The sequence below is a fragment of the Scyliorhinus torazame genome, chromosome 22 (genome assembly GCF_047496885.1).
Source record: "Scyliorhinus torazame isolate Kashiwa2021f chromosome 22, sScyTor2.1, whole genome shotgun sequence".
Lineage (NCBI taxonomy): Eukaryota > Metazoa > Chordata > Chondrichthyes > Carcharhiniformes > Scyliorhinidae > Scyliorhinus > Scyliorhinus torazame.
In genome coordinates this window covers 44,344,957-44,354,548 of record NC_092728.1, presented here as the reverse complement: position 1 = coordinate 44,354,548, position 9,592 = coordinate 44,344,957, and the positions used below count along the sequence as shown (strand labels likewise).

General features: G+C 49.3%; 1 protein-coding gene across 4 annotated transcripts in view; it reads left to right on the top strand.

Annotated features, from left to right (window-relative positions):
* The first annotated feature begins 818 nt into the window (after positions 1 to 818).
* LOC140399050 (uncharacterized) overlaps positions 819 to 9,592 on the top strand; it is a 765,316-nt gene continuing 756,542 nt past the window's right edge. For 2 of the 4 annotated variants that reach the window (XM_072488132.1, XM_072488135.1), the window contains exon 1: positions 6,334 to 6,462. The gene's annotated coding sequence lies outside the window, so the exon portion shown is untranslated. Of the gene's footprint in view, positions 887 to 6,333; positions 6,463 to 9,592 lie in introns of those variants that run through there. The other 2 variants (XM_072488134.1, XM_072488133.1) reach the window with 2 other exon arrangements.

The following is a 9,592-nucleotide window of genomic DNA, read 5'->3' as shown; positions in this document are numbered from 1 at the left end:
GACAAAGAAACACTCCCTCAGTACTGACCCTGTGACAGTGCAGTGCTCCATCAATACCAACCTTGTGACAAAGAAACACTCCCTCTGTACTGACCCTTTGACAGTGCAGCACTCACTCAGTACTGATCCTGACAGTGCAAGGCTGCCTCAGTACTGACCCTTTGACAGTGCAGCACTCCCTCAGTACTGACCCTTTGACAGTGCAGCACTCCCTCAGTACTGACCCTTTGACAGTGCAGTGCTCCCTCTGAACTGACCCTTTGACAGTGCAGCATTCCCTCAGTACTGACCCTTTGACAGTGCAGTGCTCCCTCTGTACTGATCCTCTGACAGTGCAGCACTCCCTCAGTACTGACCCTTTGACAGTGCAGCACTCCCTCAGTACTGACCCTCTGACAGTGCAGCACTCCCTCAGTACTGACCCTTTGACAGTGCAGTGCTCCCTCTGAACTGACCCTTTGACAGTGCAGCACTCCCTCAGTACTGACCCTTTGACAGTGCAGCACTCCCTCAGTACTGACCCTTTGACAGTGCAGCACTCCCTCAGTACTAACCCTTTGACAGTGCAGTGCTCCCTCTGTACTGACCATTTGTCTAATGTGTTTGTCGGTTGGTCGCGCGAGCTCCTCCTCAGCCGATTTTATGAATGAATCCCTGTCAACAAATAGCCCTGACATCATCGCGCCGGGACACTAACGTGCGACCTGATTGGTGAACACTGAGCGCGGGGCTGGCGCCGGCCCCTCCTACCACTTCGGGCGTTCCGGACGTCATCACGCAGCTCGACCGGCCTCTCCCGCGTGCTGGTTGCTATGGGTTGCCATGGCGCCCGGAGAGCCGCGCCACACTGTCCGAGAGGCTCAGGGAGAGAGAGTGGCTGCTCCAGGTAAGGCAGCTCTGGCAGAGGGAGGAGGGGGGTAGCACTGACAGAGTGATGGGGAGGGCAGCCCTGGCAGAGGGAGGACACGGGCAGCATTCGCACAGTGACGAGGTGGGACAGGACCCGTATTGTAGAGGGAGGAGAGGGGGCACCACTGGCAGAGGGAGGAGAGAGGGCAGCACTGGCAAATGGAGGAGAGGGGGCAACACTGGCAGAGGGAGGAGACGGGGCAGCACTCCAGAGGAAGGATAGGAGGCAGCACTGGCAAAAGGTGGAGGGGACAGCAGTGGCAGAGGGAGGTGAAGGGGCAGCACTTGCAGAATGAGGAGAGGGACAGCACTTGCAGAGGGAGGAGAGTGGTAGAACTGGCAGGGGCAGAGGGGGTCAGCTGGCAGAGGGATGGGTGGTCAGCACTGGCAGAGGGAGGAGAGAGGGCAGCACTGGCAAATGGAGGAGAGGGGGCAGCACTGGCAGAGGGAGGAGACGGGGCAGCACTCCAGAGGAAGGATAGGAGGCAGCACTGGCAAAAGGTGGAGGGGACAGCAGTGGCAGAGGGAGGTGAAGGGGCAGCACTTGCAGAATGAGGAGAGGGACAGCACTTGCAGAGGGAGGAGAGTGGTAGAACTGGCAGGGGCAGAGGGGGTCAGCTGGCAGAGGGATGGGTGGTCAGCACTGGCAGAGGGAGGAGGGCTCAGCATTGGCAGATGGGGAGCAGTGGGCGAGGGAACTGGTGGGGGAGGGGGGCAGCCTTGGGAAGGGCAGCTCAATTCCTGCTTATTATGGTGGGGAATGGATAGTTTATAGAACTGAAAATATCCCCTTGGCAGTGATTGGTGGAGAGTTAGATGAAGAGTGGTGGGAGGAGACTTGCTTGGAGCTGAACCAGCAGTACAGAACTGATGGGCCAAATGGTCTGTTTCTTTGTTATTATAAAGGTCCAGTTTGTGCCTGTATATCTCACATTGTACAATGAATGCTATATTCACCAGCCAGCCTATGTTCTGTTACAGCTTCGTACCACACAAGATCTACTCTATTCCTGCTTTTCATTGGCTCTTCAAGTTTCTGATCACAGTCAGATTACAATTATAGACAACATTCTCCCATCAGATGAGGCCATTTGGCCTCTTGTGCCTGTTCCAGTTTGTTTGGCATACGTTTGTTCAATTGCTCAGTTCGGCTCTTTCCCCACAGTTCGCCATTTTTTGCTCCTTTAAGGATTTATTCAACTCTTATTTAACAGTTATTATGAAATGTGCTTCCGCTGTCCTTTCCGGCACATAAATGTCCCATTTAAACTTGTGTTCTTCTTCTGTCGCCTCTGGTTGTAATCAATTGAACACTAGAGAAGGAGGCCATTTGACCCATCACCTCTGCACTGAACCTTTGGAAGTGAATCCAGCTAGTCCCACTCCTCAATTCTACCCCCATATCCAGGAAATGCTTTCTCTCAATTATTTACTCGATTCCCTTTTGAAGGCTACAATTGAACATGTATCCCCCGCCTTGTTAGGCAGTAACATTCCTAAGCCTTACCACTCGCTGTGTGAAAAAGTCTATCCTTCTCTTGCTTCTTGACTTTTGTTCATCACCTTCAGTCTGCAATCTCTGATTGAGATCCTCTGCCAGTGGAAACATTCTACTTATTTAACCTATTGAAACCTTCCCAATTTTGAACACTCCTTCAGATTGCTTCAACTTTCAGCTTCTCTCGTCTCTCCAAGTAACTGATATTCTTCATCCCCGGCATGATTCCATGCAATCTCCTTCCTCGCCCACTTTTAGGCCTTGACACTTTCCTTCAGGGTGCACTAATTCACCTGAAGTCTAACCAGTAGTTTATAAAAGTTTGGTATGTGGCAGCATGGCGGCACAGTGGGTTAGCCCTGCTGCCTCACGACACCGAGGTCCCAGGTTCGATCCTGGCTCTGGGTCACTGTCCGTGTGGAGTTTGCACTTCTCCCCGTGTTTGCGTGGGTTTCACCCCCACAGCCCAAAGATGTGGGGGCTAGGTGAATTGGCCACGCTAAATTGCCTCTCAATTGGAAAAAATGAATTGGGTATTCTAAATTTATTTAAAAAAATAAAAGTTTGGTACCATATGACCTGGACCTGTGGATACTCCCAAGGATCTTTAACCTAGATTTTACAAAATCATTTTGATGTGGGCATCACGGGCTAAACCAACATTTGTTGCCCAACCCTAATATCCCTTGGGAAGGTGGTGGTGAGCTGCCTTCTTGAACCGCTGCAGTGCATGTGGTGTAGGTACATCCACAGTGCTATTAAGGAGGTGTTGTGTTCGAGCAATGATTCAACAGAACTGCTGGTGAATAAGCCAGAACAATGTTTTATTAATGTGTACATGTTTAAGTAACGATACGAATCTTATACAGACCAAGTTATTACAGAGTTTCTTTAGACTCTACTGGAACTACCCTTATGTGTGACTGTCCTTGTGTGTGTCTTACAACCTTTTGGGGCTGGCCAGATGTCCACTGACTGATGTCTTATGCCACCGGCTGGTGGGAGGTCATGCTGCTCAGTAATATTATCTGCAGGCATATCACCACATCCCCCTTCCTTAGGGCATATTGAGGTTTGTGTACAAACATGATTACCATTTTTACTTCATACATTTGTGATATGCTTAAACAATATAAATAAATTTAACTTGGGTGTCCATGGAGATATGATGGCTGGTCAGTGCCTGTCCCTTTCACACAGGTCATTGTGACTCCCTCACCGGATCGCCCCTATGATCACTTGGGCAGTTGCCAGCCTTTTCGAAGACTGGTTTGCGTGCCAGTCTCTTGCTTCGTAATCTCTTTACATGGTGCCTTTGGAAGGCAGCAATCCATGATGGCCATACATGCGTCACCAGCCTTTTCTGTTTCTTGCCAACACACTGTTTGCTGCTTCATTATATGTTTTCTGTCTCTTCTGTTTCTGGCTTGTCAATCATAACATCAACTTCTTCTTGTTTGTTTTTGTCAGCGGGATGAGCTAGCTCTCCCACTCTTCTCTTCCTCTTTTTTGCTTTTAAGATTATCTTGCGAAATCTTTTATTTTTATGTTTGGGTTTGGCAACCCTGTTTCGGTGCTGGTCTGCACCCTGCGCATAGAAGTATGCGGATGATCAGTTGGGACCTGTGGCGCCAGCGTGTCTCCATGGGATTGAGTAGCCACGCCCAATTCTGCACCCTCATCTGGAGGTAGGAGTGCCTCTCTCTCTGGTGCCTGGGTGGGAGTTACAGCTACAACAGCAGGTGCTGTCCCTTCTTGGCTTGCTGAAGAAAGGATCAATGTTCCTCATCACTAGAAATGACAATGCAAACACTCTCTGGCCCTGACGATCCAGGCGTTGGGTTATCCTGGTCTTGCTTGAGTATATATGTGTGATCCATCAAGCTGCATAACAAGATAGTCATCAGCTCCTCCAACTCATCTTCCGGTGGAGTATCTTCGAGGATCAGGGAGTCGACTACCTGAACACTTCAGAGACCTGAAATGATTCACCAAGTGCCTCTGGAGCAACCTTCTCTAAGATTGGTACAATGTTGTCTGTTACTAGCTTGTTCAAAAGCTGTTCCTCTGAGATATCAGCCACTGCAATCTCACTTTTTATTTTGGAGTGCGCCATTTTAGAGCACTCGCCCTTTTCAGTGTCTAGCGCGGTCTGGGTGTCCCTTGTGACTACTTCGTCATTCTCGCCAAACCACCGGAGCAGGGCTTCTTGGGCCTCTTCATCAAGCCCGTCAATGCTCCTGTGAAATAGATTTACGAACACTTTGAATTTGTCTTCATCTGGCTCAGCTTCCACGTCTTCGCGTTCCGGATCATCTTTGAAGTCATCATATATACCTTCATAGTATTCATCATCCGATTCAGCATCGTCTGCAATGATTTCTGCTGTAAAATACGGAATCATGTGTTCGCGCAGAAGGCAGCCAATTTCAAAGGCAGCATCGGGTTTTGCTGCCGAACCTTTACTTAACATTCCACGCTGTGAAATTTCAGGAGGACTGAAGAAATTAAAGAATGAGTCATTTGGTACAGTTTTTGTAACTGTTCCACGAGTACTTCGACCTTTGTGCTTCGGCTAGGGTTTAATTGTTTTCAATGTGACATTTTTCCCTTTCTCCCAGTCGATGTTGCAGCCTGTGCATCCTATTATTTTTAGCTCGTCAAGGAATAAAGATTCAACCTAGTCAGGCTGCGATTCCATCTGATATACTTTCGTAATCACCTCATTTGTAAAGTACTCATCAGACTCGAACATAAACTCCAGAGTGAAGCTCCTTGGCTTTTCATGCTCTGAACATTTAACATTCACATCCTGTAGATGCTTTAATACTGGCTCGCCATGCTCCTGTATCATGCCACGAAGTACATACACCTTATTGAAGACTGTTAACCAGAAATCTGGACTGCTTTTTGGCTCTTCCTTTTCTTCATCTGATTTATTGTCTTCTGTCTGGATTTCTGCTGAATCCTCATCAAATAACTGCACTATTATATCTCACTGGGATCTGTTGAGCTCGGCTAAGTTCAGGGATTCACATGCACCCGCTCCTATGATGGTCTTGATTCTCATGTCCACTATATAAAATAGTAACATGTATGTCTTCTACGCCAGTGTTCTTCAAACACGGGGGCACGACCTGCGGGTGGGTCGCGGGCGGGTGTTGGGAGGGTCGCGGAGCCGTCCTTCGCGGCGCTCCCGATCGTGCAAATCCCCGCACAGCAGCCGGCTTTTAATAACGCCGGCTGCAAGCGGCCTTTAAAATGGCCGTGAACATGTAAAAAACATTTGGCCGCATTGCGCATGCATGCGCAGTGCGGCCACTATTTTTTTAAACGGTCGCAGCTTTTTGTTTTACAAGTTCGGGGTTTTCTTAATTCATTTTATTCATTTATTTTATTCAATTTTTATTTTTTTCATTTATTTTATTCATTTTAATTTTTTTTTACAAGTTCGGGGGGAGTTTTATTCATTTATTTTATTCATTTTATTTTTATTTATTCTTACAAGTTCGGGGGGGTTTTTATTTAATAACATTTTACGGAAAAAAATGCGGAACTTTGGACAGATGGAGACTCCATACTTTCCGACACCGGAAGGCTTCACCTTCATCCAACAGGTTCCATTGGAGGATACGAGGGCCAAAGGGACCCATAATCATTTCCTCCATTTTTATCAGCAGCAAACAAGGTAAGAGAGAATGGTGCGTCACTCAGGTCGGCCGGCGTGGGCTGCGAAGGTCGGGCGGGTTGGGTCCCGAAAGTCGGCCGGATTGGGTCCTGAAGGTTGGCCGGTTGGTAAAAATGGGTCCCCGGAAAAAAATTTTGAAGAACACTGTTCTACGCACAGCTTAAGTTCATATTCATTGAACGTCTCCATCTTTTTTGTACCTTAGTGTACCGGCAGTCCCGGCTGATCAACGACTTTCGGCTGCACTTCCAGCTTGTGCAACACAGACCGAATGAGGAGGTTAGCTCACGTTCGGATGCCGAGGTCGCATTGTACCAAGAGCACTAACGTTTTCCACCTGGTTTTGATGGCTTCAGGTTTGTCCTTGGTAATGCTGTTATTTTATGAGATCATATTTTCACCTTTATGGGTCGGACTCTTCTGGTCTTTGGTTGCGATAAGATCATTCGGGAACATCTCATCCACCACATCAACCGATCTGATTTGGTGCACGGTTGGACATGAAAAACAGTTTAGCAAAATGACCCTGATCAACACAGCCACACTTGAAACAAACTTTTTCAAAGGTTGGACATTGTCGTGGGTCATGGCGATTGCCACATTTCTGGCACAAGATGGCGGCTCCTGTCGGCCGCTTAAAATGGCCACCTGAACTGAGACCACATTTCTTTACGACGTGCGTCACAGCACTAATGGCGCTGGCGTCTTTCTCCATGTTGGCGCCAAAATGCTTTGAGCTGACTGCTGATTTGCTGTATAGCTAACTCACTCGCATGGCAAATCTTTATTGCTTGTTCCAATATCAAATCTTCTTCCCGCAGCAACCTCTCACATAGCTTATCATTTGATATACCAAACCACAAATTAGTCGCGGATCATAGAAGATTTCAGGCTACTGAAGTTACAGGACTGCGCCTTCAGCCTCAAATCAGTGACAAAACTGTCGAAAGATTTGCCAGGTTTCTGGGTACGTTTATCGAACATGTATCTCTCAAATGTCTCATTCTTTTTGGGGGAGCAACGTCGATCAAAGTACCCAATGGCTTTATCGTATCTATTGCTGTCCTCCTCATTGTCAAAAGCAAAAGTATTATGTATTTCAATTGCTTGTGGAGCAGCAACGCAATTCACCTTTTGTCAAGCTGTGCCTGCAGGCCAAGGGCCAAAGATCGAGTTTAAACTGCTGCCTGAAGACATGCCAGTTTTTGTCTACGTTACCCAATACTTGAAGCTGGTGGGGTGCCTTCAAGCCTTCAATTTTTCATTCAGTGTGAGGGAGAAAGGAGTGGGTCTGAGACTATGGGTGGGGTTCTCCATTGTCCGACTCCGAAATCGTATCCACCAATCGGACGGAGAATCCCCGTTCGCGACCGAATTGGAGTTGGTGTCGTTTCTCGGATGCTCCACCCCCTCCAAATTGGCGTCATCGAGGCATGTGCCACACATCCTTGCGACGCCGTCAGCGTGTCGCTTTGAGTCCCTCTCCAAGATGCTCCGTCCTTGATGGGCCGAGTTCACGACCGCGCGGGTCGCGTGTGGTCTGAGATTTCATAAACCCGGAGTGGTGGCTGTGGACTGTGCCCAGTGCTGCCACAGTTGGGGGTTGGGGAGCTCTACTGCTGGCAGGGGGGGCTTTGGAGAGTGCCGGGGGACTGGTGGGGGGGGTAGTCTGGGAATGGCGAGGGTGGATCCAGGTGGACACTATTTTGCCGGCTGGGTCCGTGCGCGGACGGCGCCATGTTGTACGGCGCAACTGCTGCAGGTCATTGCCGTGAGCATGGCCACGGACCAGGCAATTCTCCGGCCGTTTATGCCGGGAACGGTGTGATTTTTACCCGGTGCCGCTGCTAGTCATTGGCGCGGGCCGAATTTTTCATTGTAAAACTCGACACTTCCTCAAAATCGGAGAATTCAGCCCTCTGTTATTTTAAAGTTAAATAGGGACAATTCAAACGGCATGAAAGCTGAGCTGGCTAATGTTAATTGGCAAAATAGGTTAAGGAATACAGTGGCAGAATGCACAGAATGCATTCCAACTGTAAGAATAAGTCCAATGAATGGACCCATACCTGTGACTAACTGGAAAGGTTAAGAATTGGGCGGGATTCTCCGCCCCCCCCCCTTCCCCCCCCCCCCCCGCCCCCCCCGCCGGGTAGGAGAATCACCGGGGGGGGCAGCGTGAATCCCGCTCCCGCCGGCTGCTGAATGCTCCGGCGCCGGGGATTTGGCAGGGGGGCGGGGGGGAATTGCTCCGCTCCGGTCGGCGGCCGCTGGCAGTGCCCCCCCCCCCGGCGATTCTCCGGCCCGCAATGGGCTGAGTGGCCGCCCGTTTTTTGCCAGTCCCGCCGGCGTAAATTAGAGTAGGTTCTTACCGGCGGGACCTGGCGGCGCGGGCGGCCTCCGGGGCCATCGGGGGGGGGGGTGCGGGGGGGATCTGGCCCCAGGAGGTGCCCCCACGGTGGCCTGGCCAGCGATCGGGGCCCACCGATTCGCGGGCAGGCCTGTTGCGTGGGGGCACTCTATTCTTCCGCACGGCTGCTGTGATCCTCCGCCATGGCTGACGTGGAGAAGATCCCCCCCCCCCTGCGCATGCGTTGGGATGACGCCAGCACACACTGGCGCTCCCATGCATGCGCCAACTCGCGCCGGCCGGCGACAGCCCTTCGGCACCGGTAGGCGTGGCACCAAGCCCCTTCCCCGCCGACCGGCGCGGCACTAACCACTCCGCTTGCAGAAATGTAAAGAGATTTTATAAGTATTTTTAAAAGAAAAGATTTAATAAAGTGGGCATTGTGAGAAGTGAGAAGTTACAGCAGGGCACTTGGATAAGCTCAAGATAATCAGGCAGAGTCAATTTGGTTTTGTGAAAGGAAAATCATGTTTAACCAACTTATTGGAGTTAATTGAGGAACTAACTTGTGCTGTGGATGAAGGGGGATCAGTGGATGTACTGCACTTAAATTTCCAGAAGTCATTTAATAAGATGCCTGCCAAAGGTGATTGCGGAAAATAGAAGCTCATGTTGCAGGGGTAACATATTGGCATGTTTAGAAGATTGCTGCCTAATAAGATGCGGAGAGCAGGCATAAATGGGTCTTTTTCAAGTAGCAAAAATGTAACGAGTGGCGTGCCACAGGGATTAGTGCTGGCACTTCAACTGTTTACATTTTATATAAATGACTTGGATGAAGGGATTGAACGGATGGTCGCTAAATTTGCTGATGACACAAAAATAGATCGGAAAGTAAGTTGTGACTAGGACATGAGGCTAAAAAGATATATAAATAGGTTAAGTGAGTTGACAAAGATCTGGCAAATGGAGTATAATGTGGGGAAATGTGAAATTGTCCATTTTGGCAGAAAATAAGTTTATTATCTAAATGGTGAGTGATTGCAGAGCTCCAAGGTGCAGAGGGATCTAGGTGTCTGAGTGCATGAATCACAGGTACAACAAATAATTAGGAAAGCTAATAGAATGTAATAATTTCTTGTGAGGG